This window comes from Schistocerca serialis, chromosome 4, assembly GCF_023864345.2.
Source record: "Schistocerca serialis cubense isolate TAMUIC-IGC-003099 chromosome 4, iqSchSeri2.2, whole genome shotgun sequence".
Lineage (NCBI taxonomy): Eukaryota > Metazoa > Arthropoda > Insecta > Orthoptera > Acrididae > Schistocerca > Schistocerca serialis.
In genome coordinates, this window is record NC_064641.1 from 204,161,282 (window position 1) to 204,187,063 (window position 25,782).

The window sequence follows — 25,782 nt, forward strand, 5'->3', positions numbered from 1 at the left end:
CGGTTCTAGGCGCTTCAGTCTCGAACCGCGCGACCGCTACGGTCTCAGGTTCGAATCCTGCCTCGGGCATGGATGTATGTGATGTCCTTGGTTAGGTTTAAGTAGTTCTACGTTCTAGGGAACTGATGACCTCAGATGTTAAGTCCCATAGTGCTGAGAGCCATTTTAGAAACGAAACTGACAACATCTGTGCGCTCCGACAATAAATACTCATTGCTCGGACAGCACTCGCACAGTATAAACACTGCTAGTTCGTTACGATATTCGATAAACTAACACAGGCTCCGACCAATCGCTGAAGCTTTTGCTACGCTATGATCACCATCGTGGACGGTGACTGTTAGAGCTTCCCTGCAACGCAACCTTCTCAAAACTAGCCGCTCAGTCACGCAATGGAAATTGATGCATTTCACGGACCCATCGCTTACGTGATTGGCGACACAGGCATCGCGTCCCACAACGCAGTTGCACGCTAGCATATTCCACCTTTCGAGTCACCTACAACAACGTCGACAGGACTTTATGGAGGTGGAAGAACACAAAATGGAAAATGTTTAGGTGTCGACGCCAGCTGAGAAGGAATGATCACCAAACAACATATAAGCTGCACTGCTAACTTATGCACAACTACTTATAAAAGGTCTTTTATCTTGTTTGTTGAAAGTAATGACGAGAACGTAGGTAGACGCCACCCCATGGCACTAGGAAAACTTATTAGACGGGAATGTGAGTCATTCTTCAAGCACATAATCAATAATACGGTGGCAGGGCTTGGCCGTTTGAAAATTGGGACTGTTCCAGGATTAACTGTAAAATGCCGTACTTTTCTAGACAAAGCAGATTTGGTGGTACACCGAAATCCTTCACCACTAGTCAAGGTATTATCAATAATGTTCAAACCACGTCTTACGGAGGTCAAATTGCTAACAGAAATGACGTGTTGCAGCGAAGGTTTGTCATCATGTGATTTAGTAACAACTGTAAACATGAAACGGGAAGGTGCAGCAAAGTTATTAACAGTTTGTGTTGTGACACTTAGATCATAGTGGCTCCCACAGTCGTTTGTATTCATGGAGTTCACTGTCATGTGGACGTGTAAGCACAGCTCGTCTTGCAGCGCTATATTTATTGCAGCTTGGACACGCCAGCAAGCAGTGCAAAAGTACACAATATGTCATTACTGTGCAGGCCCACAATAAAGTGATACCTGTGGGAGAGCAAGTCAACCAATTTGTACCGGTGGTTACAGTCTCCTGCCTCGAACCGTCCCAATGTATCTGAAACACAAAGAAATTAGCAAAATTACATCTCTCAACAACGTTACCCTCCGAGGTGCAGCAGCTGTGTTTGAAAACAGGCCCCCAAAAATTACGAGGCGGTGTACAGAATTCCTGTCCTTGCCAACTTAACAGTGGCTCAAAGCAAATTTCAGTAACTCCACTTATAATCCGCAGCGGCCAACCTGTGCCACGACGATAACGCTGCAGCCAGGAACGGTGGCTCCAGTAGATTCATCGCCGATATCGCTGGATCCTCCTCTCATGCAGCATACTCAACTACACCACCAGCAATGTGTGTAATCTGTGAGTCATAAGGAATTCCACCAAAGCATGGTTCCCTGGGACCAATTCTACCAACCAAAACTCTGTCTCCTCTGGCTCCAATGACTCCTCACCCTTTTCCACCACAGTATCAAAGACTCAACCAAAAGAGTGGATGTTAGGAACTATCTCGTTAATGATTAAGTGTAATTATGGCTGTGATGACTGATATATCGTACTAACAGTAACCTAATGGGCCCACTCGAGTACCACAAACGCATTCGATCTGCATGTTAATCCAAAATATGTTGAGCCCACTCTTTACACCCCAAAATTACCTATAAAATCGTCCAGCGGAATGCAACATCGCTAAAGTCAAACGAAGGTAGACCTTGACATTTTCTGCTCGCAGCTGAAGCCAGCATTTGTGCCATCACCGAAACGTAGTTAAAACACAACGAACAGTTCGCATTCCAGAAAAGATAGAGATGATAGCCATATGGCGGGCAGCGCTGGCTGTTGGTGAGACAGGATGTCCACTTTTCCGTCATCAGTCCTTGCCCAAAATGGTTCAAATGGCTCTGAGCACTATGGGACAACATCTGAGGTCATCATTCCCCTAGACTTAGAACTTCTTAAAATTAACTAACCTAAGGACATCACACATATCCATGCCCGAGGCAGGATTCGAAACTGCGGTCGTAGCAGGAGCGCGGTTCCGGACTGCTGCGCCTACAACCGCTAGGTCGCAGCGGCCGGCTCAGTCCTTGCACTTAGCATGATTCATTGTAAATGGTGAGTGTCCGCCTGTGGTTTAAGGACCACCATCTGATTTTGATCTTATCATATGAAGTACCTAATGACAAACTTTACAAACATCATTTAACAGCAAATCCCTTCTGATATTAAGTGACTTTAAAGGCCACCACGCACTGTGGGATGCAGGATTGCCATCGCAACAGGAAAAATGCTGTAAGTCAGCAGTGGCGGAACACCGAGACGAATGCAGGAAACCAATGTTTTTTCAAGAAGCCCGCGTCCTGGCGAAACAGCCTCTCACTTTCAAAAGAAAGATTAGAGAGGCGATAGAAATAGCCAAAAGACCCGCCAACACGAATAGAGAGGACGGATACAAGCTTCCGAGGTCTTGGCTGCCTGCAATAGCAGGGCTACGGAGCGGCGGCAGAGCCGTGGCGGCCCATACAGGCACGCGGAGAGCCGCAGTAGTGATCGCGAGCACACAAAGCAATGGCACGCCGCAGCCGGCTTCTGGACAGCATGGAAACAGTGTGACATCACAGCCATCACCTGTTTGCTATTCGTCCGTCTCCTCCAATGGGGTGGATTAATATAAAGACCAATAGAAAACAGCTATTTCAGCCAATGACAGATAATAAAAGAAACACCAATAAAGCATACCTTTCACCCCTCCTCCTCCTCCTTTTACAGCCAATCAAGTAACGACACGGTTTTCTCGTGCAGCTATTTAAGGAACCAAGTGTGTTCATTTAGCAGTTAACGTAAGGCCCTGATGAAGGCTAGCTGCAACGCTGGCCGAAACGTTGGCGCATTTTAAAATTATGACGATGCGGTCTGATACCCTGAAGAATTTTATTGAAGAGGAAAAATGCTATTGGATGAACTACAGCTGGAAAACCCTGTAGCCGGCCGAAGTGGTCGTGCGGTTAAAGGCGCTGCAGTCTGAAACCGCAAGACCGCTACGGTCGCAGGTTCGAATCCTGCCTCGGGCATGGATGTTTGTGATGTCCTTAGGTTAGTTAGGTTTAACTAGTTCTAAGTTCTAGGGGACTAATGACCTCAGCAGTTGAGTCCCATAGTGCTCAGAGCCATTTGAACCAAAACCCTGTAGTACTAAATAATGGCTCACCCACATGAAGAGTCCAAGCAAATGAAACAGCGATTGCAATCGATTTGAGCATAGTATCCCCTGCACTGTGTAATATATTGATTATTCCTTGCTACTGTAGTGTTATCTTGAAGCAGTGAGAAAGGACAGGCGTTCCAAGGCGCGGAAGCAGAGACGATGCTGAGGGCTGACGAAACTAGGAGAGATCTGGTTACATGAAGTAAACCGAAAGGGGAGAGCCTTGCGAAAATGCAGACGCGGTCCCAGGGCGTTAGTTACTCTTGAAGGAATTAACATGTAACTTCATGTGCAGTCTAGACGCTGTGGTAGGTTGCCACCGTAGAATTTTGTAACCATCAGGCACGTAGTAGCGTATAAATCCAGCATGATACCAGGCCTGAAAACAGCAACGTCAGTAGACTCACAACAGTTAGAAAGAGAGTGAAAACGCCAACAACTGTTGACCTAGCAGTCCCTACTCCAAGCAGCCCGAGGGGCGGGGCTAAATGGCGTATAACAACAATGTTGCAAGCCTTATTTGGCAGAGCAGTTACGTTTAGCTTTCACCTGAACAATGTTGATACCAAATACAGACTTAGTTAGTGCAACTGCATTAACATCCCCGCCTTAGGAGCAGTAGAGGGGACCTAACTAAACCGTGATTGGCAGGCACCTGCAAGGGATCTACGGGATTGGCTGGGTGGCTGTAAGTGGGAAAAACAGTGCCCCCAAGCGACTCTTTAAAACCTCTAGATTCCGCATTTTGGCGGTGATCTCAGTCAGACGATCTGGGCGCCGAATACGCGTCCGTCGACTCCAGCCTCGGTAGAGCTCACGCGTAAGTCTGCTCTCTCACTTGGAGTGCCTCAGTGAACAGTGTCACATTCAGTATGTTTTGCTTTGGAACTAAGTTGTTGCCTCAAGATGCTGCTAGTGTTTGTTACTGTGGTCAGCATCCACCCCTGAGACTTCTGCACAGGTTTCTGTCGTAACAGCGTTATTCATGCTTTTTATAACCCTAGAACTAGCCTCCAGTGTATTAGTTAGTCATGTCTGGAATAAACAACTATTTCAAAATCCTGTTTGTCCAAGAGTTCCCTACCGAGTCTCACCACCTGCATTTCTAGTAAATGCCTGTACCAGTGTTGGCTCAAATAGAAGAAAACAATCGAATGCCTTCACTGTGAATTGTCCTTCTGCCTTCTGCTCTGTACCGCTCGGGAGCGCAACTCTGACCAGTAACCCCTTTTTCCCTCTCCCACCTATGTCAGAACACGACAACTGACTACCGGATCAACATGGGAAGGGTACTGGAAACTTTACGAGTAGGTTCGAATTATTTGCTCAGTTTGAGATAAGGGTACAGCATAAAGAGACTGTCAGACGGCCAATCAACCTCAAATAAAACACAAAGATATCGAATTGGAACCTATACGAAACGCTGCTAGAAGAAAAACTGGAGTCGATCATCGAAACCAAGCATCCTGAAAGGGACTATGGAGTCTTTGCATCACTTATCAATGAAGCAGCGGAAGTCTCAGTACCTTAAAAATGACACAAGCGGACTACTCATAGGCTCCCACCCTGTTGGTGGAGGCCAGAGTGTGACATAGGCCTCAAGGAACGAAGGAAAACATTAAGAAAATACAAAACTTTCTCTAATGGTGCAAACTTTAAATATAGCTAACAAAAGTCATGGCATAACGATGTCCACAGATACAAATGGTGGTAGGTTACCTACACAAAGTATAAAAGGGCAGCGTGTTGGCGGAGCTGCCATTGGTACACACGTGATTCACGTGCAGAGTTATCGGACGAGATTGTGGCCGCTTGTCGGGCATTGGCAGGCTTTGATCGTGAAATGGTTATTGGAGTTAAATACATAGGAAATTCCATTCCGGAAACTGTTAGAGAATTCAATATTCCGAAATCAAATGGCTCTGAGCACTATGGGACTTAAGATCTGAGGTCATCAGGCCCCTAGAACTTAGAACTACTTAAACCTAACTAACCTAAGGACATCACACACATCCATGTCCGATACAGGATTCCAACCTGCGACCGTAGCGGTCAAGCGGGTCCTGACTTTAGCGCCTAGAAACGCTCGGTCACATTCCGAAATCCACAGTGTCAAGAGAGCGCCGAGATTCCCAAAGGTCAGGCATTACCTCTCACCGCGGACGAAGCAGTGGCCAGCGGCCTTCCCTTAACGACCGATAGCATCGTTTCTTTGCGTAGCATTGTCAGTGGTAACAGGCACACAACACTGCGTGAAATAACCGCAGAAATCAATGTGGTACGTACGACGAATATTGTCGTTAGGGCAATGTGACGAAATGTGGCGTTGATGGGCTATAGCAGTGACAACCTCTTCATCTCAGAGTAGCACTCTCAACCTACCTACTCCTCAACGATATGCTGGATGTATTTCAATCACGGTCTGCAGTTTTTACCCTCTACAGACCCTTCTAGTACAATGGAAGTTATTCCGCAGTGTCTTAACAGATGTCCTACCACTCTGTCCGTTCTTCTGATCAGTGTTTTCCGTGTATTCCTTTCCTCGTCGATTCTGCGGACAACCTCATCATTACATTTCTTATCAGTTCACCTAATTTTCAACATTCTTCTGTAGCACCATCACAAATGCTTCGATTTTTTTTCTTTTCGGGTTTTCCCGTAGTCCATGTTTCACTACCATACAGTGCTGTGTTCCCACCGCACATTCTCAGAAATCTCCTCCTCAGATAAAGACCTATGTTTGATGCTAGTAGACTTCTGTTGGTCAGGAATGTCATTTTTGCTAGTGCAAGTCTCCTTTCACGTCTTTCTTCTTCCGACCGTCGTGGGTTATTTTGCTACCTAGGTAGCAGAATTCGTTTACTTCACCTACTTCGTGATCACCAGCCCAGATGCCAATTTTCTCACTTTTCTCACTTCTGCTACTTCTCATTACTTTCATATTTTTTTCTATTTACTCTTAATCCGCATTTTGAACAAATTAGACAGTTCATTCCGTTCAGAACATCTTGTAATTTTTCTTGAGTTTCACTGAGGACAGCAATATCACCAGCGAATCTTATCGTAGATAACTTTACACCATCAGTTTTAGTTCCACTCTTGAACCGTACCTTTATTTTCGATGTACAGATTGAACAGAAGTGGCGAAAGATTACATTCCTGTCTTACTGTCATCCACCAATTTTTTTGTATCGATGAACTAAATTCTTGGTCTTTCAGATTTGTTGTTCCCTCTTGCTTCTTGTAAATATTGTACATTACCCGTCTTTCCTATAACTTGCCCCTATTTATCTCAGAATTTCGAAATTCTTGCAGCATTTGACTGTGTCGATGCTTTCTCCAGGTCGACAAATCTTATGAACGTGTCTTGATTTTTCCTTAGTCTTGCCTTCATTATCAACCGCAACGCCAGAATTGCCTCTCTGGTTCTTCACCCCCTCCCCCCCCCCCCTCTCCAAAGCCAAAATGATCGTCATCTAACACATACTCAGTTTTCTTTTCCATTCGTCTGTATATTATTCTTGTCAACAACTTGGATGCATGAGCTGTTAAGTTAGTGTACGATAATTCTCGCATTTGTGAGCTCTTCCAATCTTCGGAATTATGTGAATAACGTTATTCCGAAAATCAGATGGTGTATCGCCAGAGTCCTACACTGTACACACCAACGTGATAAATAGTTTTGTTGCCACTTCCCCCAATGATTTTAGAAACTGTGGTGGAATTTTATCTATACCTTCTGCCTTATTTGACCTACAGTCTTCGAAAGTGCTTTTAAATCCTAATACAGGATCCCCAATCGCCTCTATATCGTGTCTTGTTTCTTCTTTTGTCACGTCATCTGACAAGTCTTCCTCCTCATAGAGTCCTTCAATGTAATCTCTCCACCTGTCCGTCCACTGCTCGGAATTTAATAATAGAATTCCGGTTGCACTCTTAATATCACCACCCTTACTTTTAATTTCACCCAAGGTTATTTTGATTTTTCTATCTGCTGAGTCAGTCCTTCCGACGATCATTTCTTCTTCGATTTTTTTTTTTTTACATTTTTCATGCAGGCATTTCACCTTAGCTTATCCGCACTTTCTATTTATTTCACTCCTACGTGACTTGTGTTTCTGTAATCATGAATTTTCCTGAATGTTTTTGTACTTCCTTCTGTCATCCATCAACTGAAGTATGTCTTCTGTCACACATGATTTTTTCACATTTACCTACTTCGTACTAATGTTTTTCTTTACAACTTGTTTGATTGTCCTTTTAGAGATGTCCATTCCTTTTCAAATTAACTATCTACAGAGCTATTCCTTATTGAAGATTCATAACCTCAGAGAACTTCAAGCGTTTTTTTTTACTCCTTAATAGTTCTATATCCCACTCCTCTGCACAATGATGTTTCCTGACTGGTGTCGTAAGCTTCAGCCGACTCCTCGTTACTGCTAAATTGTGATCTGAGCCTACACCTGCTCCTGGATACGTCTCAAAATGCTGTATCTGATTTCGCAATATCTGCCTGACCATGATGTAATGTAACTGAAATCTTTCCACATCCCCCGGCTTTTACCATGTATACCTCCTCCTCTCGTGTTTTTTGAACAGAGTATTCGCCATTACTAGCTGAAATTTATTGCACAACCTTATTAGTCTTTCTCCTCTCTCATTCCTAGTACCAAGCTAAAATTCTCCTGTAACCTTTTTTTTCTACTGCTTCCCCTGCAACCGCAATTCAGTTCCCCATGACTATTCGATTTTCCTCTCCATTTACTGACTGATTTTCCGGTTCAGGATCGTAATAAACTTTTTCTATCTATTCATCTTCAACATGCAACGTCAGCATGTATAATTAGACTGTCACGGTCGGTGGGGGTTTGCCGTCGCTTCTCAGGAGAACAACCCTGCAACCCTATCACTGAACTGTTCGCAGCAACTCACTCTCGGCCCTGCCTTCCTGTGAATAATGAATCCCACTCCAATTATATTATTTTCTATTGCAGTTGATATTACTCTATACACATCTGAACAAAATTCCATGTCTTCTCCTCATTTCATTTCACATACCTCCACTATATCTAGAATGTGCAGTAGCGTTTTCCGTTTCAGATATTCTAGCTTTCCTTCCACGTTAAAACTTCTGACATTCCCCGGCCCGACTCGTAGAACATTAATCTTTCATTGGTTATTCAGTCTTTTTCTCCTGGTTACCTCCCCCTTTCCGGTGACCACAAGAAAAAAAGTGCCACGCAACGAAAGATTAACGTTTTACCCTAGACGCCTGGAAAACCTTGGCGTGGTCAGATGAGTCCCAATTTCAGTTGGTGCAGGCCCCATAAAGCCATGGAGCAGAGTTGTCAAGAACGCACTGTGCAAGCTAGTGGTGGCTCCATAATCGTTTGGGCTGTGTTTACACAAGACGGACTAAGTACTCTCGTCCATTTACTGGCCATGGTTATGTTCGGCTGCTTGGAGACCATTTGGCGCAATTCATGGTTTTAGTGTTCGCAAGCAACGATGGAAATTTTATGGATGACAATCCACCATGTTACCATTGCTGGGCCACAATTGTTCGTGATTGGTTTGAAGAAAATTCTAGACAATTCGAGGGTATGTTTTAGCCACCCAGATCACCCGACATAAAATACATCAAGCGTTTCGTCAGTTCATGCTTAAAATCGTAGACCGGCAAAATTTTCAAATAATAGGCAACTCTAGAAGCAGTATGGGTCAATACTTCTTCAGGAGACTACCAATAATTTGTTGAGTCAATGCTACGTCGAGGTGTTTCACTATGCTAGGAAACAATGGTCCAAATCGATGTTAGGAATTATCCCATGACTTCTGTCACCACAGCAAAGTGGTCTTAAGAAAGCACAAGCTGCAGCCAAGGAAATATACAAGTATAGAGAAAGAAAATCGTGGCAAAATTTCAGCACTGCAGTCTGCAAAGGAACACCATTAACCACGACCTGGTATGTAATAAGAACATAAGAAACAATCAGATAGTGGACATGCACACACTTCCACCATACGACAAAATAGCACAATCGTTCTTGTATGTAACATTATGGACAAGGAAGATGAGGCGGAATGTGGAGAGGAATGTAGTATAATTACACGAACATTTTCACTGGAAGAACTGCACATTTCGCTCTCCCAAGGGACGGCGCTGCGCCTGGCCCGGATTACGCTGATTACCCAGTGTTAAGACACACCCCACACAAAGGGAAGCGGCAGCTGCTTAAAGTTTACAACAGTTTATGGACACAAAACATCAAAATTGACTCGCTGAAAATATGTCGTGTCGTCCTCATCCACAAATCGGGAAAAAGGTGTGACTATCATTATACTATTTTGTTTGGCGAAGATATTGGAAAAAACTACTAAGTGGTACTAAGAATGGTGGTGTGGAAACAAGAAAATGTTTCCGGCAAAACGACGTGGGTTTCGGAAAGGAAAAGCGACAACTGATATACTTCCACTGTTAGGTATCGGCATACAGCTAAATTTCACTCAGATAATTAAAGTATCTGAGGGTTGCGGTTTATAGGCGAGACTAAAGCATACGACAATGTCGTCTTGTCATTCTTAGCGAAAAAACTGAAGAATCTTCAGATCTAAAAAGAACATAATCGTCATATTCTAAGCTTTCTGAGCAACAGGCAACCAATCATTTTGGACTAGCAGGGTACTCTCGCTGGGATCAGTATTGGCTCCCTTATTAACCAATCTCTATATGGCAGACCTTAATGACCTGTTTGCCTGACATCAAAATATTCCAAGACACAGACAAAGTCTGCAGCTATGCTGAATACAGTACTCTTCAGTCCTCTCATCTGAAAATGTGCAGAGAAAATCTCTAATAGCATATCTACTCTTATGAGCTTTACTCATAACGGGATACTACTTCCCCAAACAATGCAACTGGGATGACGTATTTTTCCTGTAGCGAAATTAACACAATATCTTGGGATTATGGCGATGATACACTAAGTTGGGCTCCTCATACCTGGCACATCATTACCAGATGTGAAAAAGCTTGCATTCTCATCAGAGCTACGACTAGTGTATGTTGGGGCACAAACTGGCAGACAGTGATAACATTATACCGGTCCGTAATAAGGACAAACTTCGACTGTGGACACACGTGCTACGGATTAGCATCAGACAGCACCCTCAAGACACTCGACACTATGCAGTACGGAGCATTGCTTACAGTCACCGGAGCGTTCATGTCAACCGCAACCAACGTGTTACTGGTTGAAGCGAATGAATCACTGTTAAATTTGCTACGGATATACTTCTTCAAGAAATTCTTCTTGCAGCTCTGTTTCAACGAATACAAGCTCCTTGACGAAAAAATCCAAGAATTAACATCCGACTTTGAGTGCGAGAGATACAGGCTGAATAAACAACATCCATTCCGTCGCGGTTGAATATATGGAGAAGCAGGCAACAAGGCACAAGATGTTGCGAAGTGCTCTTCTACCGCATTGCAAAAGATCATACGAAACGTCGACTCTACGGTTTGATGCCAGGAACACTTTGGCGCTTCAAAATCAGGACGAAACAAACGCAACGGGAATGGCATTCTATCTGACCGTCGTCTGTACAGATGGGTCAGAGTCCAGTACCTTTCCGGTACCCCGAAGCAAACGACAAGGACTCTGCAAGCTGCATTCCACTACTATGACAGCCGAGTTGATTGTCAATTTGGAAGCGCTGCTATTCGCGCAGATAACCACAGCATACCCAATACTCTCATCTCTCATAGAATGTCATCATCCTAGTTGAACTAACTCCGTAGTGGGAGCAATTATCGTCGCTGTGATTCGAATGCAGAGGGACTATCACAGCATCGTGGATGGCATGGATGAGAGGCCACTAAGACGTACCTGGAACTGAATGAGTAGATGTCGTAGCAAAGCAAGCATGTCCACATGGAGTCACTAAATATGATGAAGTCCCTCTCACCGACATGATGCCCATGTTCAGAAAGCGATTGTCATGCGGTAATGACATTCAAACAGCGAGGAGAGTCACGACAGTTATAACACGGCTGAAATTCTATTATTGGTAATTCAACAGAGACCTCTACTGGCTGAACCTAAGCACCGCACCCCTGTCCGCGATTGTGGAGAGGAAGAAGATGGCACATATCTCTGCAGTGTCCTCGAAACACGTATTTCATTAACGTACTGGCGGGTAATCTCCGAACTCTCGATCATCGGTTCCCAAGCAGACTCAGAATAACGCATCCAGTCACATAGCAACCTATAAAATGCTGTACGAGTTCGTTAGCAGTGCCAACATCCCAATATAGCTCCTTGTCCTAGTAATCCAGTACTCTTGGCAGTTAGAATGGCAGGGGTACAATAAAGACTATTGACTGACTATATTCTCGCGTGCTACTCAACCTATGAATGTACACCACTCTGTACCTCGTAAAAGTACACTGATCAGCCACAACATTATGACCACCTACATAGCAGCCGGTATGTCCATCTTCGGCTGGATAACATTGGCAAAACATCATGACATGGAAGAAATCAGGCTTTGGTAGGTAGCTGGAGGGAGTTGGCACCATATTTGGACACTGAAGTCATACAGTTCCCGTAAATACCGCAGAGGGGGACGATGAGCTGTGACCCGAGGTTCAGTCACATTCAAGATGTAGTAGCTCGGGTTATGATCTGGCAAGCTGGAGGTGCAGCACATCTTTTGTAACTCACCACTGTATCCCTCTAACCATTCCATCACACTCACGGCCTAGTGACATGGCCCATATCTAGTTGAAAAATGCCACTGCCGTCGGGAAACATCGTCGTGAAGGGGTGTATGTGGTCTGCAACCAGTGTAAGATACTCCTTGGCTGTCATGGTCTCCCACGTGAATGTTTCCAAGAGCATAACGGAGCCGCCGCCAACTTGTCTCCGTCCCGCAGCGTAGCTGCCAAGGAGCTGTTGGCCTGGAAGACGGTGAATTCGCGCCCTCCCATCGGCGTGGTGAGGAAGTTATAGAGATTCATCAAACCATGCAACGTTCTACCACTGTGCCTACGCCCGGTGTCGATGGTGACGCGCCCATTTTTGTTGAAGTTGCCGATGTCGTGGAGTTAACATTGGCACATGCAATGGCCGACAGCTGCGGGATCCCATCTTTAGGAGCGCTCGGTGCACTGTGTGTTCAGACACACTTATACTCAGCCCATCATTACAGTCTGATGTTAGTTCCGCCACAGTTCACCGCCTTTCCTAGTTTACCAGTCTGCCAGCGAACGACGTCCGATATATGTAATGAGGGGTGGTCGCCAACCTCACGGCGTCTCGACGTGGTTTCATCTTGACTTTGCCATGTGTTGAAGACATTCGCCACACCACTGGTCGAACACCCGACAAGTCATGCAGTTTCCGAAACGCTCGTGCCGAGCTTCCGGGCCATCACAATAAACCCTCGGTGAGACTCACACCAATCGCGCGTCTTCCCCCGTTCTACACACGGACAGAACGCTCACCGTCATTCCTTACCTGGTGATGCTGCTATCGCCTGGACGGATTTATACCGATAGTAGATCTGTGTTCATGAAGTTCTGGCTGATCAGTGTACTTGTCTAAATTCTTGTGTAAGTATACTTATGGCTGTAACACCCAGATATGGCTGTTGTATACTGTTCTCATGTTCCTTCTGGATAGTACTCTTAGAGTGCAGAAATATTCAATGCTTTATCTGCAGCATTTGACACAATTATTATAGGTCTCAGAAAAGAACATTTTATTGTTAATTTAGATGTGTAGTCATTAATATGGATTGAATCGGGAATATCACAAATGTACACTCCTGGAAATGGAAAAAAGAACACATTGACACCGGTGTGTCAGACCCACCATACTTGCTCCGGACACTGCGAGAGGGCTGTGCAAGCAATGATCACACGCACGGCACAGCGGACACACCAGGAACCGCGGTGTTGGCCGTCGAATGGCGCTAGCTGCGCAGCATTTGTGCACCGCCGCCGTCAGTGTCAGCCAGTTTGCCGTGGCATACGGAGCTCCATCGCAGTCTTTAACACTGGTAGCATGCCGCGACAGCGTGGACGTGAACCGTATGTACAGCTGACGGACTTTGAGCGAGGGCGTATAGTGGGCATGCGGGAGGCCGGGTGGACGTACCGCCGAATTGCTCAACACGTGGGGCGTGAGGTCTCCACAGTACATCGATGTTGTCGCCAGTGGTCGGCGGAAGGTGCACGTGCCCGTCGACCTGGGACCGGACCGCAGCGACGCACGGATGCACGCCAAGACCGTAGGATCCTACGCAGTGCCGTAGGGGACCGCACCGCCACTTCCCAGCAAATTAGGGACACTGTTGCTCCTGGGGTATCGGCGAGGACCATTCGCAACCGTCTCCATGAAGCTGGGCTACGGTCCCGCACACCGTTAGGCCGTCTTCCGCACACGCCCCAACATCGTGCAGCCCGCCTCCAGTGGTGTCGTGACAGGCGTGAATGGAGGGACGAATGGAGACGTGTCGTCTTCAGCGATGAGAGTCGCTTCTGCCTTGGTGCCAATGATGGTCGTATGCGTGTTTGGCGCAGTGCAGGTGAGCGCCACAATCAGGACTGCATACGACCGAGGCACACAGGGCCAACACCCAGCATCATGGTGTGGGGAGCGATCTCCTACACTGGCCGTACACCACTGGTGATTGTCGAGGGGACACTGAATAGTGAACGGTACATCCAAACCGTCATCGAACCCATCGTTCTACCATTCCTAGACCGGCAAGGGAACTTGCTGTTCCAACAGGACAATGCACGTCCGCATGTATCCCGTGCCACCCAACGTGCTCTTGAAGGTGTAAGTCAACTACCCTGGCCAGCAAGATCTCCGGAACTGTCCCCCATTGAGCATGTTTGGGACTGGATGATGCGTCGTCTCACGCGGTCTGCACGTCCAGCACGAACGCTGGTCCAACTGAGGCGCCAGGTGGAAATGGCATGGCAAGCCGTTCCACAGGACTACATCCAGCATCTCTACGATCGTCTCCATGGGAGAATAGCAGCCTGCATTGCTGCGAAAGGTGGATATACACTGTACTAGTGCCGACATTGAGCATGCTCTGTTGCCTGTGTCTATGTGGCTGTGGTTCTGTCAGTGTGATCATGTGATGTATCTGACCGCAGGAATGTGTCAATAAAGTTTCCCCTTCCTGGGACAATGAATTCACGGTGTTCTTATTTCAATTTCCAGGAGTGTATATTAAAGGTGACTGATAATTTCTTACTGTGTTACTACAAGTATGTTTACAGCATGCTACCTATGAGTATCCTGTGTTTACTCGTTTTAAATATAGTGTACTACGAATGAAAATTTGCTTTATGTCGGAGTCTATCCTTTGTTTAGCCTAGCAACTTCGTACCAGGGTACGATATTTCCAGTATTGAGATGGTTGTATGTGCACGTTCCGAAAAAATAATAAAAAAAGAAAGAAAACGAATATGCGCTGAGCTTGGAGCTGCTCTGTACCCACGCTCAGCATTGCACTGAAGTGGATCATGGATTGTGCGAAAACGGGAAGAGAAGAGAACAGAAATGTTTGAGACGTGGTGTTACAGATGGTTGTTCATAAATGGTTGGACTGATAATTAGCAAATATTGCTGGGAGATGTAGAGTTTATGCGCAGGAGAGCATGGTGTGTCAGGCTGCATCAAACCAGACATAAAAGACTTCCTTCAAGAGATACATACTTGTAATCTCTTGCTGAAAACTATTCGAACGACTTGAATTACTTTTCGCCTGATGTACCTGCATCCCACATAACTTAAATCTAATCTCGTTTTGGTACAGTCATTTGACTATGCAAAATGGTTACCACAAGTGACCACTAGAAAACACTGCTGTGTATGGCGATAACTCCAGATACATTTACAAAATTAATACCTCGATTACAAATATCAGGGAGTATCTGAGACTGCCCTTAAAGATAGTAAACTCAAATTTATTACAAGTAGCGACGTTTCTAAGGCGTTACCACTGTCATTGGTAACTCTGACACATTAATCATTCTTGAATTCCTCTACTCTAAAAGATTTTCTACCCATCTATCAACTGTCGTTCACTAAGCGAGTGCTTTTGCTTAAACTGAATAAAGAACTAAGTTGCCATAAAAAAAACTGATTAACTGCGCCAAGTGTTATATAGAAACCTCACCACGGACAACGTACCACTAGTAATTTCACTGTCTTTATGATGGTACATCAATACATGTGTGGTTCGAAAACCACCTATAGTACCTGTTATTTAACAATCAATGACATTGAAAAAGTAAGTCAGTCACATGCTTTGAGATTCCACCATAACTCTAATCATCATAGCCGATTAACCATAAAGAGGCTTGATATAATACATTTTAGCCAGTATCCACAAATTTGAACTTCAAATTACATGACAAAAATTTTTGTACTGGATCGGAAAAACTATCGAGAAACTGTTGTCCCAGTTAACTAATCACCAAATGTGTTGAATATGGTTTTATTCCCAGGTAACAAACCTGAAATGACGTAATGTATGTGCTGGATGGCGATTCGAACCCAGCACCTAGAATTATTGTTACGTAAGCACTGTCAATTTTAGGTATCGAATTTTCTCGCTAGTAGCGAGATGTTTGGAACCGGAGTGGCGAAACTATTAATAATATCTGCCTTCCCGGGATTCGAGCACGGTACCTATCGTCTTTGTTTTCCAGACACGAATATACATTAAGTACAGGTTTCTTTCACCATGAGCGAGACGTGCGCATGTGAAACTATAAGTGACATGACGAAGAATACAGTGATGACTGGGAATCTAACTCTGTACATATCGTTATTGACGACACAATAAGACCCGTAAACAATAGAATTCTTTTTCACCAGTAGCTATGAAAGGCAAGTTTGAACTTGAAATGATGTGAGAAAAGATCTTCAGGTGTGCTAATGCTAAAGCTTATAAGTATATTATATAGAACAACGAACTGGCAGTACGTCTTCACGAAGGGACCAAATCACGTGAAACCAGAACCTATGTGTTCAACATCTCAAGCTGAAATAAAAGATAGACTAAGTGCCTTGACCTTACATGACGTCTGGTTCTTTAACTAAAACCAAACTACTAACGTTACTTATTACTGGTGACAGAGTTACTGTGTAGTGCCACGTAAGTCTCTGGCATGACCAACCTTCTGTATGATATAGAGCGAAGGGAAATCAAGTAATTTACTATTGGGGCAGAATTTACTCCTAAAAAAGGAAATTTGTGCACAGGTTTGTTGCAATTCTGGATCTGACAGAAAGGGGAAGGCAGAAAGTTTGAACGTCTGTGCTTTCTACGAGGATTGTGTTACTAGACAAATGATGTCGAATAACAGCTTTCTCGTGTAATAAACGATGATTCTAACGTGAGTTATTTGCCACATTAAGCAAACCTCTGCCACATAAGAATTAAAACATTAGTTCTCTGTGAACACAGAATGTAGAACCACAGGAACATCGGCCTTTTTTGGAGGCGTCGTTCCCACTGACCTAGCGATCTACTGCAGCACTTACTGCTCCCTCATCATGCTAGTGACGACTGAGAGAGATAATTCGAAATGAGGGCGAAATTAGTTGTAGTTTCTGCTTGTGACCTTCCTGGAATAAGAGCGCACATTTGATCGCTAGATGACAGACCATAAGTCACAATCGGTGGGAATATTTAATTGAGGTACGTAGACAGTATCAAGCTAGAGCGGAGTGTGCGCTGATATGAAACTTCCTGGCAGATTAAAACTGTGTGCCGGACCGAGACTCGAACCCAGGGCCTTTGGCTTTCGCGAGCAAGTGCTCTACCAACTGAGCTAACCAAGCACGACTCACGCCCCGTCCTCGCAGCTTTACTTCTGCCAGTACCTCGTCTCCTACCCTCCAAAAATTACAGAAGCTCTCCTGCGAACCTTCCAGAACTAGCACTTGTTCGCGAAAGGCAATGGTCTCGCGTTCGAGTCTCGGTCCGGCACACAGTTTTAATATGCCAGGAAGTTTTAGTATCAAGCTAATTTAGTAGGATAATTCTGTATCACTCGAAAAAGTATCTCGACTGTCACAGGGTTGCCATACTTAATCTACGATGCTGTCAATTAGCAATCATCCTCGCAACAGGAAGGAATACGTTTCCAAAGCAGATGAGTTTCCCGAGCAGGCTAGAGATTCAGAGGTAAAACTTGCGCTTCAAAGATGCAATGGAAGCACCTCACAATACCTGAAATATGAAAGGTGTAAGCGAATGAAAAGCAACACATATTAACAAAAGGTGAAATTAAATAGAGGCCTTCCTCTTTATAGTTGTCATTACCTTATTTTTGTTAAATCTGTATGTTATCGCAATACTCATGAGAATAATCGAGGAGTAATTGTTAAAAGTTTTATAGGAAATAGTTGGAGTCCTTTGTAATGGAGGGCTCAGTGATAGCAATTCCTTAAATAAAAAGAAATTAAATAAGTAGCCACGAATGGTGTTTACAATCAGCGACCCATAGGAACATCTGGGGATACGATGCTCAGACGGTGTCAGATTGTGTACAGTCTATTCAGAAGCTGTAGTTATATGATGTTAAAGTACCAGGATTCATTAACGGTGTTCATTGTGAACCAGGTTTTTACTCAGACTTCCTCAACAATGTGTGAACGGCTTCGTCACACCACATTCTCATGTTATGGTAGTTAATTCTGAGCACATCTTTTTGCGCTGCTTTATTCGGTAGAGCATGGGAACGGGCTACTTAATGTTAATTTTTTTTTTATTTATGCGTTTCGGACGTAGCGGATCATCGCAATAGAATATGAAAGGACTTCGTGCATTGTTTTTGTTTTGATGACGGCAGTGGCCGAAAACAGATAAAGAATTATATGAGGAACATTCAATAATAAAAGAGAGAAATGTAAAAGTTTGCAGGTGCTTTTTACTTTCATAACTTTTGGTGAACAACTTTCAGTGATCCGTTATTTTGCTTTCTGAAGGTTAAAAACTGACTAAAATCTATTCTCGAATGCCTTTATACTTTGGTGAAAGATGTACGAACCGCGAAAATTATTGTGAGTGGGCAGAACAGCTGACAAACGGTCGAACCTCAGGCACTGACCAACAGCGTCCTGGCCAACAAGTGGATCTATTAACTCCTTCTCTTTAAATCCGCATTGACGACATTATTCGTGAAGACCGACGTCTTACAGTTGAACATATAGCAAAAAGAGCTGCAATAGGTGTTGCCATACTCCATAACGTTATCAGTAACAAGTTCAAGTACAGAAAAAGATTTGCAAGACGGGCTTGGAGAGAATTAATGCAATACTACAAGAAATAAAGACTTTGGTAAAGTAGCTCAAACAACAAGAAAAAGACTTTTTTGAATCGGGTATATAAAATCTAGTTCATTTTGGGAAAAGTGTATTAGTATTGGTGGGGTTATCTTGAGAAGCAGTAAAAGTCTCTTGGTGTAAAAATGCTCATTTATTTCCTACAACAATATGTCTCTTCAGTTATTGAATGTCCTTCGTATTAAACTATCAACACGGTTTTAACAGCAAACCATAGGTTCATGTCAAGCAATTTCAATTTTAATTGAGTACCAATGTTAAGACTGAAATCAGGCACTGTGTAGTCCTTCTATATGACGTTCTGATGATGGAATAGGCTCGAAACGCGTAAAGAAACACATTTTTGACAACTGGACTGTCGTTGCTAGCGACCGAATAAAGTCGTGAGAAGCTAGTTTCCAGTATATAAATACTGGTTGCTGAGTTCCTGCATGAATTTATGTCGCAACCGATACTTGTTTATCACAGCAGTATCCAGTATGCTTGCCCCTTTCTGTTGACGATTTAGTATTAAAGCTCTGTAATGCAAATATGTTTCCCCGTTATAACTTTGGTAGAGTTTTTTAAAGAAGGCTTGTCACTGGTAGATAAACAAAGTTGTTCGAGCGCAACCCGTTAAGTGTTAGACATGTCCAAAACTAGTTTTAAAAAATCTGCTGATATTACCGATCGGCTCAATTTTTACTGTAAATAATATGGGGTCGCATAAATAGAGAAAAATTAGAACGATAAACAGACATGCCATTAATGTCCTCACATTCGCTTGGTTTCTTCTGGAGTCGAAGTTGTGGTGTGTATTCGGTCCCACTGCTGCAATGACAGGGTACTGCCAGGTGCTGCCTGTTATTGCTGCCAAACTTTTTAACAGTAGTGCACATTGATAGATCTTTGCTACTCTTCAGTTTGAATGAAGTATGTACTCTACTGTAAATTATAATATGCTACACAGCATGCATAGAGACAACCTGTACCTTACGAGTATGGCTTGTCATATAAATAATAATTCTTTAAGCGCTTTATGTCATAAACAATAATTTTACGTAACGAATAACACAATTAAATATTGCTCACACTAGTCTTACGTCTTTTACCGCTGTTTGCAAAATACCGCAAAAGACGAATTTCAAAGGACGTTTCTTTAAGGTAGCATCATACTGAATAATCTGACTTAGCAAACGTAAATCTTAATTATTGTGCTGTAAATGCGATTAAAATTACAGAAAGCAATTGTGTGTGTGTATGTTAAATCTAATGTTGTAGTCTTCTTTACGATAACCTTTTATTTGCAAAGCTGCCAAGCTGGAATATATCGATTTCCAGTTTCAACCAGTAAAATTACCATCTTCAGATCAAATAATAGAAACCACTATATACCTCGATTACTGAAACTCGACGCTTTGTCACAATCATATTTACAGTTTCAAACTCGAAAATTCAGAACTACAATTTCTGACTCTGAAATTCGAAACACAATTTTGGCAAATAAAAGGTTCTCATAAAAAAGACTGCGACACTGTTTTTAAATATCGCTTCCTACAATATTGACAATGTCAGGAAATTTTAACACGTTAAATCTGAAGATATTTGCAAAACAATTTGTACCGTCAGCTATCAATTGAAATAAGAGTCAATCTTTATGTTCTGTGTGTTTACGATAAGTTTAATAATCAGTTCATCCCAACTTTTTTCGCTGTTGTGTATTTTACTGATCAGTAGTTACTTAAATGAACAACTAGTTCACTCCAGTTCTTTTTCACTGCTTTGAATTTTACTGACGAGTAGTCTGAAAGAATAGGTGTTCACTTTGATTCCTTTCATTGTTATGTGGGGTAGCGCCGTCACATAACAATGACTGAAGATACGATGTCCTATCACACAGACGTGTAAACTAACGTTCGAAAATCAATTATACTGTCTTAAATGAGAAAAAAATTAAGCCACCTGGTGGATTACAGCTCTAGCAGCCTTTTACAAAAAGAAAAAAGACAACTTACATCAGATACTGTACTATCTCAAAAACCGATGACATCGTGACCTTTCCCGGATTACAAGTCCATTCGCTTTTGCTAAAATGAGGAACATTTATTTGCTACAGTAAGATAACAGTAGATATGTATTCCCAGTAATTTTTGAGTGCCAACGTGTCTACATTAACTGACATTTAGTTTTTACTTTTTACTGTTTGTTCATACTCTGTTAACATTTTCAGTAGTATAATGCCATTCCAGGGTTTCCTTTTCGTCTGCGGTTCAGCTGCAAAGAACTGGTTCAAGTTTGCGGGTGTTTCTTAGAAACATTGCCAAAAGCCGAGATGCTGGCCGACTTCGGCGTTTTAGAATCCCTGACATATGACTGAACTATCCTTACCATAGGAATGGTTCATACCAAAAATTTTACATAAGGGTTTCATTTTTGACAATTATAGTGACGCAGTTATATCTTCTATACACAATTACACATATAAATATATAATAACATGATTACGTAAATCACTGGATACTTTACTTGGACTAACAATGTTTCTATGGTAGTAAACAAACTCTGATCATTGTAATTATCGTATGGAGTTGGCGTATACTCAAAGATGTATTCTCTATGTGCGTTGAATGAAAACAGCGTACAAGTTGGTGTCTGGTAGCCCAGACATCTAGCAAATATGAGTAGCAGTACTTGAGCGCCATCCACAAATAACTTCCAGTTGTTGGAAAAGCTCATACTTTCAAGTAACCCAATTTTTGTTTAGTAGCTCTTTGATCGTCGACTAAATTTCGGAACTATAGTAGAATTATGCTTCCAAATTCATTGCATATTTTCTTATAATTTTGGAAAAACTTTCTGAACGAAATTAGTGACAATGACAAAATTTAATCTTGTGACTGCATGAAGGTAATTTTACTAGTAAATTGTTATAATTTCTCTTATCTTTCACTTTGTGAACAATATGATATTCTTTCTGCTTTAATTGCTACTACAGTAGTGAGAGATGTTCTGTGCATCGGTGCTCTGTCATATCGTGTTTGTTTGCTGATGCGAATTCACTCATTTGTATTTTCCCTTCACTAATGCAGCCGAAATTCAGTAACATATCTTAAGAAAATCTCAGAGTCCGTACTCCAGTTTTTGTATAGACTGAACAGCCAACTTCTTAGAATCATCAGCTGAATGTTGCAATGTACCTAATGTAATTAATTATGACTATATTGTATTATTACTGATGTTTGCTCTTAGAGATTCTTCTATCGCTTATATTCGCTATTTATTGAATGCTGAGTTGGAAAGATGGAAGCATCCGATGTTCGCCTCATGCGGTATTCTCCTTTACCTTTGCTGTTCACTTAATATCCGAGTAAAAGAAAACACCGAGTCATATAAGCTGATATTAAGGTGCCGATACTGTTGATGTAAATATACAACGATTTATCAATATTTATCACTGCAATGACAAAGAAACTAAAATCGGAGCGTGTTCCCCCACTACGTAACGAATAAACGCGCTAAAACCACAGTCATTATCAGTCTAGAATGGTCTTCTGTTGTTTCATTTGGTGGCTGCATGGGATGAACTGACAATGGCAGAAAAGGCTTCATGTCTCTGGTATCCTGGTGCATTGTAAAGAAGCATGAAAAGATTTAAATACTGTGTTGTTGTGGCTTTTGGGTCAAAATCTAGGAGCTATTGGCTAATAATTACTCGCATGAGGTATGATACTGAAAACAAATCTTAGGCTCCCTAGCAACAATGATTCAGATTGTTGTGTGGGTAGCCATAGTTGACTGCTTTGAGAATACCGAGCTACTTCGCAAAATTTCATCTGCAAGCTGGTAGGCTCAACTTGGTGGGGAAGAAATTGTTCCCGAGTTGTAAATTATTCAGAGTTAAAACGTAATTTCACCTAACAATCGTACGAGCTGCGAGAGCATCAGTGAATTGCAAGAGCTAGGAGCTCAGGGTATGCAAGATGGATGCATTCATTGGTATACTGCAATTAATAATAAGATGCTACATTTGTCGTCTCTTCTACAGTTGATGTGAGAGTTTTCCATGAACTATTGGAGTATTCACCGTGGGGGGATTTACTGTATAATACAGTGCCTTTAGGGCAAAGGCTCATGGGAGGTACAAAAGTTTTCATTGATGAAAGTGAATAAATCGTGAACTGACTCAGGGACCATTTCGAACTCGCTGAATCAAGAATTAAGTGGTTTACCCCGTTGAGGGTAGACTAGAGGTCCAAGCACTCAAAGGGACGCAGGTCACGGTAATTAATTTTGGTGGTATACCAATTTCGTAAGACGGAAATATGAGACTCGTAGGTAATGCCAAATTTATTTGGAATGTGGAAAGACAACAGCGTTTTGTTATGATTCTGGTGTGGAATTATAATTTATGATTAGGGGGAATGAATGAGGTGCATGATATTGCGAGAATTTGTTACTCTAGTTTACCGCCCGCATCTCGTGGTCGTGCGGTAATGTTCTCGCTTCCCACGCCCGGGTTCCCGGGTTCGATTCCCGGCGGGGTTAGGGATTTTCTCTGCCTCGTGATGGCTGGGTGTTGTGTGCCATCTAGTTTACCAGATCCTAAATAAGGTGTTTTTCTGCTACAAAGAAATTACGTAGCCTGCAGAAAGGAGTAAGCATTGAGCGTATTGCTGTGATGAACTTTTATGTTAGAGGATTGTGATGTGTGTTGGATACAAAGGTGTAGCTGCTGTTCATACCATGCTGGCAACAGTTGCAGCAGCAGAAATTGGGTCTGTTTTATAATCTTGTTGACAACGAGGAATGTTAAAGAATATTAGTAGTTTGACTCAATCAGTCAGCAGCACGTGGATAGTCTTCACAAGTCCTAACACTGGCCATCTATACCGTTGCATTCGTATCTCCATATGTTGCTGTCGTTCGCTGACTGTGAACGCCGTTCCAGGTCACTTATTTAATTTCATTTTATTTAAGGACTTCTGCCACTGAGCCCTTCATTAGAAGGAACACTAATTATTTCTCTATTTAAATTGACTTAGCAGACGATTCTATTAAGTACTCCTCGACTATTCTCATGAATATTCTGATATCCTACAGACTATAGAAATAAAATAATGACAGCTATAAAGAGAGGGGCCATCCATTTTATTTCCCCTGCTCTTAATACATGTTGTTTTTTACGAATTACACACATTCGCTTACACCTACCGCATTTCATGTACTGAAAGATGCATCCGCTGCGTCTCTGAAATGCAGATTTTACACCTGGCTATCCAGCCTTGTCAAGAAACTCGTCGGCTATGGAAACGTATTCCCTCCTACTTCGAGGATGATTGGGACTTGACATCATTGTGGATTAAGCCTGGGGACCCTTTGACAGTTGAGATACGTCCTGCAGTGACCGGAATTATCCTACTTAATTCCCTTGATACTGTCAACATATTTCAATTAAATATTCTCAACGATTTTCACGTATGGTGTGTCATGTTCTCAATTGCAAAAAAGCAAATTAGGAGGATCCGGAGAAAATTCTGGAAAGCGCATTCCAGCCTAAATTAAAATACAACTGCATTTGTTTTTACTTTGTCTTATTTCGACATCTCTCCAGCTAATGTAATTACATTATTTCCAAGCCAACTCCCATTTATTTGGTTACTGCGTGCTTAAAAGTCGTTTTGGCAACTGACTGTCAAATTACGAATCAAACCAGTCGGTTAACGAGTGACGAAAAATTGATTAAGTTATTTATTTTCAGTTGAACTGTGATCGTGTTGTAAGTTCATCGCAACGGAAACTGTGAGTTTTGAAGTGATCATCGATTATGCAGTAACAATGAAGTAGATCAGTTGTCTGTTTTTAGTAGAATCGTGAGTATTCGAATCACACATTGTGTCACAATCGACACGCTGAAACAGAACTACATATTTTAATCGCATTACAATGCCGGCACCAAGACGGAGCAGTTTAGCTCGCACACCGGTTCCCGTCAGATCACCGAAGTTAATCACTGTCGGCCTGGGCCAGCACAAGGATGGGCGACCATCCGGCGTATCGAGCGCTGATGGCAAGCGGGGTGCATTCAGCCCTTGCCAGGCAAACTGAGGATCTACGTGACTGATAAGTAGCGGCTCCGGTCTCGAAAACCGACATACGGCCGGGAGAGCGGTGCGCTGACCACATGCCCCTCCATACCCGCATCCAGTGACGCCTGTGGGCTGAGGAGGACACGGCGGCCGTGGGTACCGTTGGGCTTTCATGGTCTATCCGGGCGAATTTTAGTTTAGTTTAGGTCACAGAAAATACAACGCTACGATCGAAAATAATGTTTGCTCTAACTGAACTGCAGAGCAAGGAAAAGAGCGAAATGAATTTTATCAGTATCGATGATCATAAACACGTTCAGCATGTATACAAAAAAAGAGAAAATGCAAATGAAGACGGTCAGCAAAGTCCAATTGCGTGACAATGAAATTTAGTATTCGATTCCCGGCGGGGTCAGGGATTTTCTCTGCCTCGTGATGACAGGGTGTTGTATGATGTCCTTAGGTTAGTTAGGTTTAAGTAGTTCTAAGTTCTAGGAGACTGATGACCATAGATGTTAAGTCCCATAGTGCTCAGAGCCATTTGAACCATTTTTGAAATTTAGTAAAATGTTAGGGGTGAGTACTCCTAGAACTGAATGCCGTTTCTATGTGATATTTGATTGCATTGTGGACCAATCCGTTGTTCTGGATCGACGATCATTGTGTGCACGAGTTGCAAGGCATTGGAAGGCATAAATCCCCTGGACTGTGTTGCGCAGGTGGCAATTCAAACTAACGCCATTGTTCCCGCCACCAGAGCCATTGAGCTCATTAGTTTCTGGAACTGGAACAGATTCCATACATTTCCCAACACAAATCCGTAAATACAACAGTGGCTTCCAAATGACTTTATCTGGCGCAACAAATGTGTGAGAATTGATCTCGCATGTAAAATTTCCCATTGGTCT